Consider the following 18,839-nt stretch of genomic DNA (forward strand, 5'->3'; position numbering starts at 1 on the left):
CCAGCTGCAGGATCGGCGGCATCGCCGAACAAGGGTGCGGAGACAAAGCCGCGGAACTTCTTCAGCAAGGCCTCCACCTGACCTTGCACAGCTGCGGCGGCGGCTACGCAGTGATCATCAGCCACAGGCTCCAGCAGCTCGTCAAGACACGCGCTGGGGTCACGAAGGTGCAGATGACTGAAGACACGAGTCAATGCAGCTGAAGACAGGACGCGAGCCTCTGCCTCTGCCATGGGACCGATACCGTCCACGACTTCCTCGAGCGCCTTCACCAAGAGGGGAAGCAGCAGGGCAGGGCTGTCCTCATCAGTGGTTAGCCGCCTCTCCAAGCCATGCTCGTAGAGCGTCTTCAGTGCCACGTGAGACATCTTCTCGAGATCGGCAAAGGCCACGCGGTCTTCGGCCAGGACACGCGCCTTGGCGTCAAGATCGGCCTCCCTCGCCTTCACCTTCCGCTCCAGTTCTTCCAGCCGGCTGCACTCGGCGGCCTGCGTCTTCCCCAACTCCTCCAGCTCAGCGTCACGGTTCTTGATGGCGTCCTCCCGGGCCTTCATCTCCTCCTCCTTCACCAGGCGGCCGCGTGCTTCTTCGGCGTGCTTGTCACGCAGGCTCTTCAGCTTGTCCTCCAGCTCTTGGCAGCGGTTGCGGGCGGCCTTGGCGTCCTTCAGTGCCGCCTCGCGATCGACTGCAGCATTGGCAGCGTTCTACTTCTCCTTCTCGGAAGACGCCGTGGCCGAGTCAGAGTGAAGCCAGCCGGTGACCAACTCCAGGTGCCCGGCCACTAGGCGCGGATCCACGCTCAGGAGATCTGCCTGCAACTGGGTCATCTCCAAAAGAGCGCGCTCCAGGACAGCAGTAGAGGCAGAAGAACCTGGGAGTGGAGGTGCAGCAGTGGGAGGAGACGACGCCGTCACCAGGGCCTGGGAGACTGCGGGTTCCGGAGCAGTTGGGACCTCTTCAACTGGGCCAGACGCCGGCACTTCCGGAGCCAGCGGGGCCATCGGGGCTGACTCCTCCCGGCGATGCTCCTCTTGGCCTCGCGAAGACGACCGGGCTGGGGAGGTGCTGGCGATGGTGTCTCCTTTCTCAGCAGAAGGGGGCGCGGCTGTCGTACCCTCTTTCCTCTTCTTCGCCGCAGACAGCGGCCTGGACAACCAAAGACGAAAGTCAGGAAGCAGCGACATGAGCAAAAGCAAGACGGAGATCGAGGACTTACTGATCCACCGCATCGTATTCCACCTTCCACTTGGGGAGCTTGAAGCCTAAAAGCCTCGGAGCCTGGAGAGTAGGCGCGCGGGCTCCGGTGGTAGAAGATGGCACGGCAGAGGGACCAGAGGCAGCTCCGGGCGGTGTCAAGACGGAGGCAGCATCCCGAGGAACCAACGACGACCTACCCTTTGTGGGGATGAGGGGCCGCTCCCTCTCCTCCTGGCGAGCGTCGGTCTCGGCGTCGTCCGGCAGGGCCTGGAGGATCTCGGCCTTGCTCAGAGGAGGAGACTCCCCCACCTCTTCAAGAGTCTGCTCCGAGTCCACCTCCTCTTCCTCCTCCCCACGGGACACGTCAGAAGATACCTCCACCAGCTTCGGCGCCGCCGGGGCTCCGGAGAGCGCAGGTGGCACCAGCCCGCGGGCGTCGAAGGTTGGCCTGGAAACCACGAGTGGCTCCCAGTCCTTGCGGAGGAACAAAGGAGTGAAAGCGCTCGGCGGGTACCCTTGGTTGTCCCCAACCAAGAGGCGCAGGACAGCAGCCAGTTCGTCGCCAGGCAGGGCCCCTGGCCTCAGGCGGGTCTTGTCTTCTTCACCTCCGAGCTTCCACAAGGGGCGCGCACGCGCCTGAAGCGGGGCGACACGCAACATCAAGAACTCCCTCAGGAGCGTGGCCCCTGTGACCTTCGCTGCCTTCGCGTTACCCGGCTTCAGGTTGGTCTGCATCTGCGCCAACACCGGCGACGCCCGCTTGTCGGCAAGCTCTGCGCGAGGCCACCCCTTGTCAAACTGGGGCGCCTCCGTTGGCAATGCCAAGCGCGGGTGGACGCACTTAGCATCCATCATGACCCATTTGGCCCGAATGTTGTCGGCCCTCTTCCCGGTGCTCGAGATTGAGTTGGATTTGCTGGATGCGACGAAATTGGCGCACCCGGAAACGTGCCCGTCGCTGACGCGAAGGAAGAAGAAGTGGCGTAGGAGCACCATGGACGGCATCACGCCCAGGTACGCCTCGCAGTAGAAGGCGAAGATGGACAGAAGGAGTACAGAGTTGGGATGGAGGTGCAACGCCTGCAGCCCATAGTGGTCGAGGACCTCATAAAAGATCGGAGAAGGGGGGGAACCAACCCGGCGAAGATGCTGCTCGAGAACAAGGGGAAGAAGGTCCTTCCCTAAGGCTTTGGCACCTCGAAGGCAAGCCGGAGCTCCGTCTTCCCCCATTCGTTGCTCTCTCCCGCCGTCAGCACACGCGTGGAGGCGAGGCTCTTTTCTGTGACGGTGGGTGCTTCAAGAGCTGGCTCGTACCAAGCCAGCGCCGAGGAGGATTGGACCTTGCGCGGCGCCATCTGTCACGGATGCAGAGCGAAATCGGAGCAGATCTGGAGGTCTCGGCAGCGAGGAGCGAGAAAGGGGATCTGAGGCTAGGCGAAGGGGAGCAGTGAAGGCATATGCCATCCATGCCAGCCTTTTGTCAAGTCGAGCAGTTGCCGAGGCCGCGTGGGGAAGTGGAGACGCCCACGTCCAATCAACCGCCACGCGTCAACCAAGGCCGCATGCTTTTGGGGCCCGCGGCGCTACGCGCTTGACCCTTGGCTATGCCTCGAAGCCAAGCCCGAGCACACCTTGGGCCCGGGGGCAATTGTCAACGTTCTGGGAATGGGGGTCCCCATGCCTGCCTGCGGCTAGGGGTGGGCATTTGGTTCCCCTGAACCGAACGGTTCGGTGCTTCGGTGTTTTATTATTCTCGGTTCCCAGAAAACTTCCACCGATCGGTCTCCGGCTATTAATGAAACCGAGTGTTCGATGCCCCGATCGATCGGTTCGGTGTTCGGGTTTGGACCGAATAGACCGTGCAGCTATCGACTGGCCGCCTTGGCACTGCCCCACTAGGCTGGGTTGGGCTGGCCAGGTGTGACACAAAGCAACACGTGTTATGCTGAAAGGAAAAAAGATAACAGGAGGTGAGCTACACAGCAGGCAGTAGCAAACAACACCTAGGTTCACTAAAAAAAGAAAGCAGGCGGGTGTCCAGTGCACGTGGACGAGAATTAGTGAGGGAATCGGGAGAACCAGCCGGCTGTTTACCCCTCATCGCATTAATGCGCCATCAATTCAATTGATATTCTTTTCTTTGCATGGGCAATTGGTGTCCGTTGGTTGGCACTTGGTAGCTCAGAGTATACGAACGAGAACTAACTTTACGGAGGACGCGTGAGAAGTTAGACATGGGCCTCAGTGCTTCGGTCAATTCGGTTGACCACGCAGGCGGACCGAAACTATCGATGTAAATTCGGTTTCTTAGAATCGCTAACCGAGCATAGTACCGAATGAATCGGTTTCGGTCACTTCGGCTTCGGTTCAGGTTAATTCGGTTCGGTCGTTCGGTTTTCGGGTTATATGCCCACCCCTACCTGCGGCCCACGGCGTGGCTATTCTAGCGGGCCTGTACGGCCCATCTTCATCAACAAGGCATTCAAGACCCTCGCGAGGGGCCGAGCCTCACGAGGCGGACGACGCAAGACCTCCTCAGGAGCAGCCTCTCCAGGCAGGCTCGCAAGGAGCGGAGATATCAAGGCAGGGCAAACCTCATGAGGCTCTCGTGACATGAGCCATGACGATCAGGATCAGGCGGGCGCCAGGCGGGCGCTAGCGCGCGCAACATCCTTGTTGCCTCTTTGGTGCTAAGGAGGCCAGCGCAGGCGCGGAGTACCGAGGCATCAAGCAAAGGTTTCCTTATCGATGCAACGAGAGCGAGACCAGCCGGCTAGCAGGACGGAGGTAACCGTGGAGCCCAAGACGGCGTCATCGCCGGAGCCCTTTCGCAGGCGAAGACTGCTTTTGTCAGGATAGCTTGTACTCGTTGTCCCCTTTCAAATTGGCCGCCATTGTTGGCTCCCTTCCTGCTCAATATTTGGGGAGAGGACCAGGGCCTATATAAGTAGAGCTAACCACCACAGTAGGGAGAGGTTGAACTGACCAAGTCCTCACCACACAAGTTCGACAAGCACAAGAACACCTCAACCTCAGGAGGCTGTTCTTCCCCTTGTACTGTTCTTCATCAGCCCAAGAGGCGATCCACCACCACACACTAGAGTAGGGTATTACACCACAACGGTGGCCCGAACCAGTATAAATCTCGTGTCTTTGCGTTGCTAGTTCGTCGAGTTCATCCGCGAGATCTTAGTGAGCTAGGGCGTGGATCGGTAGGACGGAAAGAACTTCGCGCGCACCCCAGAGTTCGAACCTTAAGGGTTTTGCCGGAACCCAAGATCCGACAACAGCATACTTCGGCGTCACGAGTTTGGCATTATATGCATCAGCTCAGAATCATGTCTTTGGTTAATAGTTGTGTTGCCCGGCTCCTGTGCTTACTACCTTACGTTCTGCTCTATCGGCTAGGGTAGTAAAGGGAGAACTACTGCGATTGTGTTTCTGGTTCACCTGGTTAAACACCTCAGTAGAGAAAGCCGAAAACTGACTGTCATGATACGGCGAGAGCTGGTCAACCACTCGACGACCTATTAAAGTCTTTTGCGATTTCTACCGTGTAACACGAAGGACCATTTTCCGGTCACCTATGTAGCGCAGCTGTATTCGGATAAACGCGCACATACAAGGGGCTATATCGTAGACCCATCGTCAAACTCCTATGGCTAAGTGAAGGTGTTAAAGCCCTATAGTCCGATTGTCTAGTTCGTCGCACTGACACCTCCTTCAAGGACCAAGACGTTAGGTTAAGTGTAGTCAGTCGCTACTCCGAACACCCCCGCATTATATGCGAGGGGGCAGAAGCCGACGGCTGGCAAACTTTCAGATTACAGAAAAACGACCTTACAGGAGGAAATACCTTTTAGGCAAAAGGCATAAATATAACACAGCCTTAATATATCATAATATTGTTATCAAAATTCCGATACATTTACTCGAACATATTATCTTTCGAGCACTGACCCTCTATCAAGCGGGCGCCCTCTAGGACATCCTCAAAATATTGCTCCAGCGTGCGATGGTCCTTGCCCCCGGGCGGGCTCTTCGCTGCAACATCGGCGGCCTTCATTTTTGCCCAATACATCTTGACGCGGGCAAAGGCCATCCGTGCACCTTCAATGCACACCGATCGCTTAACGGCATCGATACGCGGCACCGCATCAACAAGTCATTGCACCAAACCGAAATAACTGTTCGGAATTGGCTTAGTTGGCCACAGCCGGACCACGACTTCCTTCATGGAAGCTCCGGACACCTTGTGGAGCTTGGCCCACTGGGCCATCTGTTCGTTCAGCAACGACGGACGCTCTGGCACGTTGAACTGTGACCAGAAAAGCTTCTCCACTGCACGTCCGTCTTGCGGTTGGTAAAACTGTGCCGCATCGACGATATTCTTCGGCAGGTCCAAAAATGAGTCTGGAGAACTCCACAATTGATTAAGCAGGGCATACTTAGGGTCACCGAATTTAGTCTGTAATAGAAAGGGCTTACCAGCCGCTATCTCCCCAGCTTGCCGGATCTCCTCCCGAGCTGCTCTAGACTCGGACCGTGCCTCTCGTGCCTTTTGCAAAGCCTTGTTGAGTTAGGCTTCCTTGGCTTTGTTATCCTTCTCGAGTAATTCGCATTTGCCAGTGGCATCCTTCAGCTCTCGCGCCATGGTAGATATTCTCTCCTCACACTAGCGCCGAGCAGCTTGTTCGGCCTTAAACTCAGCAGCTGCCTTCTTGACAGCCGCATTGCTCACTCTAGCTTGCTCCTTGGCCCGGGCAAGTTCAGCCTGAAGGGTCTCAACCGCAGCAGCACCATCTGCAATTATGCATGCCCCAGTATATAATTCTCAGCTTCATGCTCATATTATTATACATGCATAAGCTGACTGCCCCAAAACATACCTTGTCCCTCGTCGAGCCGTCTATTAACAAGAGTAATGTCCTCATCCGCTGACTCCAGTTTCTGCTTTAAATCTATAACTTCCGCAGCGTGGGCAGTCGTCATTGACATAACAGCCTATTTTCAAATTAATCATGTCATTTCTTGAGCATATCTTTTTGATCCTCTGATCGCCTCCCTATGGAAGCCGACCAGAGTCTCAGGGGCTATTATCTATGCACAGACGCATTCTGCATGTAAAGCGTGGTTAAGATATTGCATTACATACCTCGAAACCTCTTAGTAGGCCCATGAAGGCTTCATTCAATCCGCTTCTTGCAGACAGAATCCTCTCAACTACCGTACCCATTAAGGTACGATGTTCCTCCGAGACAGACGCATTTTGCAGCATGTCCATCAACATATCCGGCACCTCCAGATTCTTGGTAGCGGCTGCGGTATGAACTCCCTTCGAAGGGATATGTTTACTCGACCCTAGTAAACCGGATAGTCCAGGGCCTTTATTGTTGGTCCTCGTAGGGGCCGCACACCCCGGGTGCTGCCTTCATTACCCCTCGCACCACTTGATGATCGGGAGAGACCCTCCAGGATGACACCTCGAAGTCGTCCGCCCTAAGGGGCGAGTTAGCATGTGGAGGCGTCTCGCTTTCCATCATCTCCGGAAGCAGGTCACCTGAGAAGGAGGAGGACTGTTGAGGAAGACTGCGGCCGGACTGCAAACATATATTAAAGGTGTTACCCTTGTAGCCCGAAAAGAACGGGATATGTCTAGAATACCCTTGTTCACTTACGATTCGGTGAAAGGCTTGTCCTTACGGAGGAACTGTGCGGCAACATCGCCTTCCAAACCCGAACCATCTGACAGGGACATCTTCCCTCTCTTGGGAGCCTCCACCTTCAGATCTTCGGAGGCGGTCCTTTTCTTCCCATGGGGAGAAGGGATATCAGCTTCTTCTTCCCCTTCGTCTTCAGAAGAGGGAGTTCCGGTCTCCCCGGACATAGCGTCCGGTGTACCTTTAGAGTGGAGGCCACCTGGGGCATTTTTGCTCTCCTCTTTCTCCTCCTTCGCCGGCACCTGATACGGCGCCGGGGCCAGCATCCTTGTCAACACAGGATCAGCTGAGTCTTCGGATAGTGGAGCCGAACACCTAATTCGTTCCGCTTTCTTTATCCATCCCTGGTCGGAGACAGGTTTCTCAGTATATTGATACAGGATAATCAGCTAAGCTGTGTTCAGGAATCGAGTACTTACCGAGGTATCCGTATGGTTGCAGTCGAGGCCAATGTCCTTGGTTGTGTCCGGCCACTGCTTTCCGCTCCCAAACAATAACTTCCACATCCCTTTGTGCGTTGTGCCGAAGAAGTACTGAAGGGTCCGTGGTCCTTCCGGATTGAACACGCACATGCGAAGAGGCCGCCGCCGACACGGTAGGACCCGGCGGACTAGCATTACCTGGATCACGTTGATGAGGCCGGTGACCTTTTCAAGAAGGCTCCGGATACGGGTTTGTAGCGTCTGCACTTCATCAATTGATCCCCAGTCCAGCCCCTTATTAATCCATGATGCAAGTCGTAATGGAGGGCCAGATCGGAACGCAGGTGTAGCTGTCCATTTGGTACCACGGGGTTCAGTGGTATAAAACCACTCCCGCTGCCATAGGTTGGAAGTTTTCGTGAAGGAGCCCTTTGGCCAAAAAGTATTGGCGAGCTTGCTCACCATAGCACCGCCACACTCCGCTTGCTCCCCGTCGACTACCTTCGGCTTCACATTAAAGGTTTTGAGCCATAAGCTGAAGTGTGGGGGAATGCGGAGAAAGGCCTAGCACATGACAATGAATGCCGAGATGTGAAGAAAGGAGTCCGGAGCTAGATCGTGAAAATCTAGCCCGTAATAGAACATGAGGCCGCGAACAAAGGGGTGGAGAGCGAACCCTAGCCCCCGGAGGAAATGGGAGATGAATACGACCCTCTCGCCGGATCTGGGTGTAGGAATAACCTGCCCCTTAGCAGGGAGCCTGTGGAGGATCTCCGCGGTCAGGTACCTTGCCGCCCGGAGCTTCGTGATATCCTCCTCTGTGACAGAGGAGGCCACCCACCGGCCTTGAGGGCTGGGTCCGGACATGACTGGGAGGTTTGGAGCGATTGAGTTGAAACCTAGGTGCTGGAGCTCGAGGTTGGAAAAGTTGAGGAAGAGGTAGTCGTAGAGGAGAAAGACGGGTCTGTGCCCCTTTATAAAGGCGATGAATATCGAACGCCTCCTCATGGGCCTTAATACTTGCCTATTCCCAAGGAATCGCGCTAATGGGGGGGTTGGATTACCCAAGCCCGTATTGATGACAATCCTGCAATAAGGGGACACGATCTCTGCTTCGACAAGACGTGCCAATAAAACCGCATCTTGAAATGTGGAGCGGGAGGCTAAAAACGGTTCTAAATAATGACGGGGCAGCGACGTGATGTCACGCTACAAAAGTTGTGAGTAGATTGGACTCGTGAAATATACTCTCTGCGGGTGTGTATGGTACCTGTTTTGCAGAGCCGGACACGTTTTCTGTGTTCAAAGGCTGTTTTGGAGTATTCGGAGCAGGAACCCGCCTTGCAATGCCGAAGACAATCTGCGCGCCGGACACATCGTCATTGAAGCTTGGTTCAGGGGCTACTGAGGGAGTCCTGGACTAAGGGGTCCTCGGGCGTCCGGACTATGTAACATGGGCCGGACCAATGGGCTATGAAGATACAAGATAGAAGACTTCTTCCCGTGTCCGGATGGGACTCTCCTTTGCGTGGATGGCAAGCTTGGTGTTCGGATATGTAGATTCATTCCTTTGTAAACCGACTCTGTACAACCCTAGGCCCCTCCGGTGTCTATATAAACCGGAGGGTTTAGTCCGTCGAGGCAATCACAATCATACAGGCTAGACATCTAGGGTTTAGCCATTACGATCTCATGGTAGATCGACTCTTGTAATCCTCATATTCATCAAGATCAATCAAGCAGGAAGTAGGGTATTACCTCCATCAAGAGGGCCTGAACCTGGGTAAACATCGTGTCCCCCGTCTCCTGTTACCATCGACCCTAGACGCACAGTTCGGGACCCCCTACCCAAGATCCGCCGATTTTGACACCGACACTTACCCACTGCCGGCGTGTCCCAATCAGCGTGCCTTGTAGTTATCTCCCAAGCACCGCTGGCTAGGGAGGGCCTCCGACCACTTCTTCCTCGCCGCCGTAGTGTGGGCAGATCCGGCCACCCGCCACCCACCTAGCGACATCCCGGCGACCCTCGGTATAACTTCCTTCGAAACCGTCCTTGCTCTACTTCCCGAGCTCCTGACGTCGTTGCATTTGTATCTTTTACTATTTCTCAGGCCCCTCGTAGATATATAGGATTGATCGGCTGTTCGAAAGCCACCTAAATTTTTACTATTAAGAGGTAAAACTAGTTCATGCACTCGAATCTAGTACTACTTGGTTCAAACAAGGAAGAAAGGGGGTGGGGGTGGGGCAAGATTTGTTACCTAAATCTAGGACTTGGTCGAAAGAGGAAATAATGGGGGCGAAAATTAGCAGAGACTGGCTATCCAACTGGTCTCTAGGTCTAATAGGGAAATAAACGGAAACACAGTACAAACTCAATATAGACCCGATCTATTGGTTGAAAAAGGAAAGAAAGTGGGGACTGGGGGACAAGTCAACAGAGTAAGTCCATCACTAGATTTGCTAGCCTCACACAGTATAAGGTGGTTATACCGAACAAAAATGGGACCAACCCAGATATCCTGTTCTGATTTTTGTTGCCCCGAGCCACTCTTATGTAATGCCACTGGTAAAATGTAGCAGTCGCACTGTTAAAAGTAAGGACACATTAAACCAATGTTGTTTTCAATGTAATGCCTCCAGTACTATGAATCAATGGCACTTTTTTCATGTCCTGCTAAATTTCCCATTAAGATAAGTTGCTTCTTTTCGTTAGAAATGCAACTGTCCTGGTCCGCCTACTCTCCCGTGCCCAAATACCAACTCTGTGGCAGCTGTTAATGTAATGTTGCTAGTAAAATGAAGCAATGGCACCATTAAAGTAATGTTGTATTTAACGGTTGTCATAGTTAATCCTAGTGCCCACAATAATATCTAGCAATGCTGCTCCTTTAGAAATTGCTACTGTCCTTGTAGGATTGCCATTCAGATAAGGAACATGCTTCTTTTCATTTGATGTATGTTTCATCACTTGTTAGTCACCCTCCTTTCCACCTTTTTTGTGCAAACAGAGATATACATTTCACGCTTGATCTTAGTTGAACTGCACAAATGATATCCAAATTATAGTTGAACATTCCAGGAGCTTCACAACCAACCTTGATGTTGCTCAATTTTATTGCAACTAATGAAGAAGAAGCTCTGTGGGTTTCGTTTTCTAATGGAAATGGAACCGGGGCTGGAGCCCTTTTCTTAAAAAAGAAAGAAGAAGCTGCTAGCTCATGGGACATTGCTTCATTTTAGGTGAACTGCACCAAAAGGTCCCATGAATGGAATCATCCATGTTGGTGACTGGTGTCATCCCTTCTACGATGGTGTTGACTACAGATATGGTTCCCATCACGAGGTATGTTCCTTTTTGGTCTGACCGTTTGCCAAAGATCCTGCATGTTGAGTCTGCTCTTGTGGTACTGTTTTGGCACTGCCATGATAAAGCAGTAATGTTATTATTTTGCACCTTAATCTAGTGGCACTATTAATTCGAGGCAATCACTACTGCAGGATGCTGCTAACGCGATACTACGATCAGAGACCCTTCGAGAAACTGTGTCCGATGCCATAATCGCAAACGGTGCTATATGAAAACTGTCAGAAATGTGTAAAACATTTGCGATGACGGATGCATCAAACACGGTTCAGGTTTTAGTTGCGTGTGCGATGAAGGGCATATGGTTCAGTTCAATGAACTGTTTGCGATGAGGGGGAACAAAAGAAACGGGCAGCCAGATGGAGGCGTGTGCGATACATAGCATACGGTTCACTCGGATGAACTGTTTGTGATTAGTCAACACAAAAGAAACGGTCAGCAAGATCAAAGGTGTGTGCGATATATGGCATGCGGTTCACTCGGATGAACTATTTGCACCGAGAAATGAGAACAGAAATGGTTCTACTTAACAAGATGTGTGTGATACGCGGCAAACAGGTCTGTAATCAGAAATGTGTCTGAAGACCGATAAGAACCAAACGGTTGCTGCTAATAAGACATGTGTGTTGTGAGCAAACGATTGCTGGTATACAATTGTGAGTGATTGATGAAAACATCACCGACGGGTTCCATTGTTTAGTCCGTGTGCGATGTGATTTTCTTTGTCCGCACACCACCTACGCTCTGTCTACAAAGCATCAACATATATACTTAAAAAGACAGCATTGCATAAGCAAATTAAGCATACAATTACACAAGTGACTACACACATAATATTTGCACACACCAAAGTAAGCAATTACATGCATACTAAAGTAGGAGAAATGAGGATCTAATCATCAACTTATTGTTGCGATGATGCTTGCCATTGCTCTGCTTCCGGCTGGATCCCTGGCCGTTTTGGGGAAGGAGGGACTTCCTCATGTCAACGATCCGCCGGTACATGTCGTAGCTCGTGTACGCCTCCTTGGTCGCGTACACAACGTGAGCTTTGTCGAGTTTCTCCATCCAGGCTGAGTGCCAGGCGCACTTGTCCTTGTTGCATGAATCCTTCATGTCTCTGTAGTAGGGGTCGATGATGGCATCGGCGAGGTGAACCAGTGAGTCCTTCTCATGCTCCTTGCTGTCCCAGATCTTGTATTGGCCCTCGATGTCGACAAGATTCTTGCAGGCGATGCCCGAACTCTCGAGCGCCTTTACATCGTTGGTGATGTCCACCGTAGCGAACATGTAGTGGGGGCTGGTGACAAACCTGGCGAAACGCTCGCAAGACCTTGTGGCCAGGCAGTAGTGGTAGACGAGGATGTGGTGGCGCACGCACATCTGGGCGACGGCGACCTTCCGACGAGACCCAACACGAGCGCGGGTGTACTTGAGGTCGAACCCGACCACCTTGTACTTCTCCTCGGCAAGCAAAAGCTCCATGATGTCAATGGAGTGCTCCGCCCAGACCGGGTTGTTGGTGTACACCACCGAGAGGTCCATGAACCTTATGTGGGTGTCCACCACGGCACGCATGGTGAACTGCTGCTCGTCGTCGGCAGCCGCTCGAAGCGCCATTGGAGCCGCGTAGGATACCCTCTAAGAATTTCTCGTGGTGGGTGTGCTTCTTGCAATGGTGGGGCGCGATCGAAAGGTTGAAGAGACACAAGGGTAGGTTAAATGGCCGCTGTAATAATAAATGGGGGCTGGCTGACCTGTAATCATCACGTCTTGTCACGGCGTTCATAGCGGAGGATTCCAGAATCCAGTGCATGCTTGACAACACCGCACCCCAGGCGTGGACACTCGAGTGCGATAATTAATTTCACGCTCTACAATGCACACGGTGGAAGAAACCAATTGTTTGCAATAGTGTCGAAGATCACAGTCGAGTTAGCTATACAGATCGTGTGCTGTGAGATCGACAAGGTAAACTGATTCGAGAATGGTTAATAAAATCTAAGACCATTGCATATTAAGGTCAGAATAGTGCTAGCAATATATGAGTCTCATACGATGCCATTTCAACGATTGTACCACAAAAGCTCGAAATGTTACAAGGTTCAAATTCCAGAGTTATATGGCTGAAATTCGAAGATTACAAGGTTCAAACTGATATTAGAAATGAAATTCAGCTCATCAGCTGCAAACGCTTGCGCTGATGCGCTGAACATGGATATCAGAGAGGTTCAAACTAATATCACCGCTTCTAAGTCTGGCTTCGAAACCTCACAATTTTTGCAAAGGGGTCAGCCACTGAGAAGTCATGTATGGGGTTGACCCGATGACTGATACGTCCATTTTGCATCATGCTTTTATATCGATATTTATTGCATTATGGGCTGTTATTACATGTTATGTCACAATACTTATGCCTATTCTCTCTTATTTTACAAGGTTTACATAAGGAGGGAGAATGCCGGCAACTGGAATTCTGGGCTGGAAAAGGAGCAAGTATTAGAGACCTATTCTGCACAACTCCAAAAGTCCTGAAACTCCACGAAAGTTATTTTTGGAAATAATAAAAAATACTGAGCAGAAGAAATATGTCAGGGGGGCACCACCTGTCCACGAGGGTGGGGGGCGCGCCCCCCTGCCTCGTGGGCCCCCTGTTGGCTCTCCGGTGGCCATCTTCTGCTATATGAAGTCTTTTGTCCAGGAAAAAATCATAAGCAACCTTTCGGGACAAGACTCCGCCGCCACGAGGCGTAACCTTGGCGGAACCAATCTAGGGCTCCGGCAGAGCTGTTCTGCCAGGGACACTTCCCTCTGGGAGGGGGAAGTCATCGCCATCGTCATCACCAACGCTCCTCTCATCGGGAGAGGGCAATCTCCATCAACATCTTCACCAGCACCATCTCCTCTCAAACCAAAGTTCATCTCTTGTATCCAATTATTGTCTCCAAGTCCGGGATTGGTACCTGTAGGTTGCTAGTAGTGTTGATTACTCCTTGTAGTTGATACTAATTGGTTTATTTGGTGGAAGATCGTATGTTCAGATCCTATATGCATATTAATACCCCTCTGATTATGAACATGAATATGCTTTGTGAGTAGTTACGTTTGTTCCTGAGGACATGGGAGAAGTCTTGCTATTAGTAGTCATGTGAATTTGGTATTCGTTTGATATTTTGATGAGATGTATGTTGTCTATCCTCTAGTGGTTTTATGTGAACATTGACTACATAACACTTTACCATTATTTGGGCCTAGAGGAAGGCATTGGGAAGTAATAAGTAGATGATGGGTTGCTAGAGTGACAGAAGCTTAAACCCTAGTTTATGCGTTGCTTCGTAAGGGGCTGATTTGGATCCATATGTTTCATGCTATGGTTAGGTTTACCTTAATACTTTTTTTGTAGTTGCGGATGCTTGCAATAGAGGTTAATCATAAGTGGGATGCTTGTTCAAGTAAGAACAGCACCCAAGCACCGGTCCACCCACATATCAAATTATCAAAGTACTGAACGTGAATCATATGAACGTGATAAAAACTAGCTTGACGATAATTCCCATGTGTCCTCGGGAGCGCTTTTCTCTATATAAGAGTTTGTCCAGGCTTGTCCTTGTTACTTGTTGCTCGTTACAAATTATCCTATCACAAAACTATCTGTTACCACTTATTTCAGTACTTGCAGAGAATACCTTGCTGAAAACCGCTTATCATTTCCTTCTGCTCCTCGTTGGGTTCGACACTCTTACTTATTGAAAGGACTACGATAGATCCCCTATACTTGTGGGTCATCAATGACTTCCGATTACTCTGTCATCTGAAGTTCCAAAATGAAATTCAGCATTTTTGGAGCCTACTCCATTCTGCCGCAGGCGCAGACGCTGATCAACAGACCATTCACTTTTGCGAAATAAATGTAGGGCAAACCTCGTTTCATTCAGCACCCTTGCTCTGAGAACAAAGAACCCAGCGAATATAATCTCCGGTAAGGTCCCTCAGTAGGAGTTCAAAGTAATTTCTGAGAGATGCAGATCTAGGCATTCGACGTGATTGTTATATTATATCACATTATCCACCACTGGGCCTAATCTTATCTGCAAAAGAAGAAAATGTGTTAGTGCCTACATGCAGTTTTGAACATTACTACAGGACTAGCTATTTGGTTTGCAGGATTTGTAAAATGCACTAACATGCCATCTTCGATCTGACATGATTAACATGGGCATTTGATTACATTCTAGAAAAATGTAGCCTTCTTCACAAGAGGTTGGAGTGGATGAACAGTTCCCTAAGAAAACTAGTACAGATGAATCCAAAGGAGAAATGCTTATTGATTGTAACCATATGGATCAAGCAACCAATACGTTGGGGGGGCATGTATGTACTAAAATCCTCCAAAAGAACCTTCAGAAATCGTAGTACATTGTCATTGTAAACTTGGAAAAAGGTGTCACAAATTGAACTCCCTTATGGTTAAAATTTAACAGGAATGGAACATCACCTCGATATATAGCTTCTCCAGGCACGGAAAGCATCTCAGGAAACTGACAACTTGCTCCAGGTCGGGCCCGATAGATTCTAGTGCCAAGACCTTCACTGTGCGCAGTTTCGGGGCCAAGCTTGTCGGAATCATTTTCTGAATGGCAGACAAACAAACATCTTCAAAATTAGAAATAATGTTAATTTTTAGAAGGAGAGGTAGAAGGCGGTTGTTGTACCTGAACGGGTGTGGATCCGATAACAAGTTCGGAGTATTTGTCAGACGAGTAGCCCACCACTGTCTATTTCGGTGCAGAAATGACATTGATTCTTGTTGGACCTTCTTGATCAACTACAAGTAATCTCTCAAGTGCAGGTGTGTCCTGGATGACCATACCGTGGTCCACCTTTTGTGATGTCTTCCTGCCGCACCAGCAACACACATAAATAGTCCGGAGAGTCATGGAGGTGATGTGGAAGGTACTCAACCCATTGATCGCCTGAAGACGAAGGTACTCGAGTGCAGTACAGCCATGGAGCAGGCGCTCCATGTCACCCTTTGAGAAGCAGACGGCGACGAGCTCGAGGTGCTTCGGTCGTGGTAGAATAAGAGCGGGCGCATCATTAAGGGGCGGGAAATGGAAGTTCCTGAACTTGGCGACGTGCAGTGTGGGCGCGAGGCGGAGTGCAGACGTTGGCAGCGACTGTCGGTGTCAAAACCGGCGGATCTCGGGTTGGGGGTCCCGAACTGTGCGTCTAGGGTTGATGGTTACAGGAGAAGGCCACGATGTTTACCCAGGTTCGGGCCCTCTCTATGGAGGTAATACCCTACTTCCTACTTGATTGATCTTGATGAATATGAGTATTACAAGAGTTGATCGACCACGAGATCGTGATGGCTAAACCCTAGAAGTCTAGCCTGTATGACTATGGTAATGAGTATCTCCCCTCCGGACTAAGCCCTCCAGTTTATATAGACACCAGGGGATCTAGGGTTACATAGAGTCGGTTACAGAGAAAAGAATCTTCATAGTTGATCGCCAAGCTTGCCTTCCAAGCCAAGGAGAATCCTATCCGGACACGGGTACAGTCTTCGGCCTTCGTGTCTTCACAGCCCATCATTCCGGCCCATGGATAATAGGCCAGATGCCCGAGGACCCCTTAGTCCAGGACTCCCTCAATAGCCCCTGAACCTGGCTTCAATGATGAGGAGTCCGGCGCGCAGATTGTCTTCGGCATTGCAAGGCGGGTTCCCTTTTTTCCAAACTCCAAGATAGTCTTCGGATGCGACGATAGTATCCGAACCTGTAACACGTACCACACACAACCGCAGAGAAAATATAATACTTGCACGAGTCCAATCCGCTGAAAGCTTTTTACAACATGACATTACGTTAGCCTGGTCATAATTTCGGACAGTTTTGTGTTCACCGTTCCATGTTTCGAGACGCGATTGCCATTGGCACGTCTTGTCAAAGCAGAGATCGTGTCCCTTTATTGCAGGATCCTCATCAATACGGGTATGGGTAACCCAACCATGCCATTTACACAGCCCTTGGGAATAGGCGAGTTCTAAGGCAAGTGGGGAGGCGTTCAATATTCACTGCCTTTATAAGGGGATAAGGATTCCCTTCTTCCCCCACCCCTTCTTTCTTTCTCCGCCCTTCCAATCTTGAGCTCCAGTGCCCAAGTTCTCATCTGCTTTCCACTCGAGCTAGCACTCAACCATGTCCGGATCCGGAGGTCAGGGCAAGTGGATGGTCTCCTCCGTCAAGGAGGAGGACATTACGGAGCTTCGGGGGCGGCCGGATACTTGGTGAAGGAAATCGCCCACCGTCTCCCAGCCGAGGGACAAGTTCTCCCCATGCCAAAGCCCAACGAGAGGGTGGTATTCCTCCCTCATTTCTTCCGCGGGCTAGGGTTTCCACTCCACCCCTTTGTCCGCGGGCTGATATATTATTACAGGATAGATTTCCACGATCTGTCCCCGAACTCCTTCCTCAACATCTAGGCGTTTATCGCCGTGTGTGAGGCCTTCCTCCGCATCCAACCCCACTTCAGGCTATGGCTCAAAGTCTTCAATGTGAAGCCGAAGGTGGTGGATGACCAGCACGCGGAGTGCGGAGGAGCCATGGTGAGTAAGCTGTCCAACATCTCCTGGTCGAAAGGCAACTTTGTGGATACAGTAAAGGAGTGGCAGAAACAGTGGTTCTATATCACAGAACCCCGCGGCACCACCTGGTCCACAGCTGACGAATTCCGCTCCGGTGCTCCCATGCGACTCACCTCCTGGGTCGAGAAGAGTCCGAACTGGTGTTCGCCTGATGAGCTGATAGCACTGCAGACGCGTGTTCAAAGCATGATAGCCAAGAACGTCAAGCTTGTCAATGTAATCCAGGTGATGCTAGTTCACCGGATTCTCCCGTGCCAGCGCCGAAGCCGCCCACTGTGGGAGTTCAATCCAAAGAAGCACCAGACCCTGGTGAGGCTCTTCGAGACCACTCACGAAGGTGCCTGGAAGTTGCTCTTTAAGGGCAACGAGAAACCGCTGGCCACAGATTCAGACCGCGGGCACGACATTGAACACCTCGCTAGCGAGGTATGTTATTTTTAACGTATGCCCTACTTGTTTGTTTCGAGGATGATGTCTGAGCTTTTATTATTTGCTTTCTCAGGATTGGATGGAGAGGGCGAAGCGGATCCAGTGTCCGGCTCCGCTGCCTGAAGAACCAGTCATCCCGCGTCTGGCGAAGATGCTGGTGCCGGCACCATATAAGGCGCCGGAGAAGAAGGCCAAGGGGGCCAAAGGTGGCCCCCGTCACAAGGGCGCTTCGGACGTGACGTCCGAAGACGAAGAAACCCATTCCTCCGTCCCCGAGGATGATGACGAGGAAGAAGAGGAGGAGGAGGAGAAGAATCCTCCCCCTGAGGAGAGAAAGAAGAAGAGGGGGGCCTCCGCGAATCTGGAGGCGGGAATGCCCAAGAAGGGGAAGGGCGCCCCTAGAGTCAACACCGCGTGGGACGTTGACAGCAGTCCGGAGCGACGCCTCCGCACTAAGCCTCGGGACGCATCGTATGTGCTATGACTCACATACCCAAGTGTACCCGGCCTCTCCTTCACATTATTTTGATGTGGTTAATTGTGCCATTGCAGTTCGGCCCGTGGCAGCATCCAGCGATCCTCATCTGGAGGTTCGTTGGATCCGGCGGAAATGGCCAGCATGTCGCCGTCGCCCGCTTATTCCCGTGAGGCCAAGGACGACACCGAAGTGTTGTCCCGGAGGACCGCTCCGAGCCGGGGAGGGGCCCAGGACGCTGTCCAGGAGGCGCCGCAAGGCGAGACCTCCGCTGCCGGACACATGAGGGAGCAGATCCCCATGGAGACTGGCGAGGAGGGACGTATACAGTTTGGCCCTCAGCCGAATACGATTCCGGGGACCGATGCGGCCCCGGAATCCGGCGCGCGCCCTCCTTCGAAGGAGGGGGGTGCGCCAATTCCACCGATGGACCTGTCCAACCAGGGGCACCGGATAACCTGATGGAGGCGCTACGAGGCGCCTCCATTGTGGACGAGCACCGTGTCCTTGTGGGTACGGTGATCGAGAAAATTCAGTCCGCCAAGAGCGGACTAAACGAGGCCTGCAACAATCTGTTGAC

This window comes from Triticum aestivum, chromosome 6D (genome assembly GCF_018294505.1).
Source record: "Triticum aestivum cultivar Chinese Spring chromosome 6D, IWGSC CS RefSeq v2.1, whole genome shotgun sequence".
Classification (NCBI taxonomy): Eukaryota; Viridiplantae; Streptophyta; class Magnoliopsida; order Poales; family Poaceae; genus Triticum; species Triticum aestivum.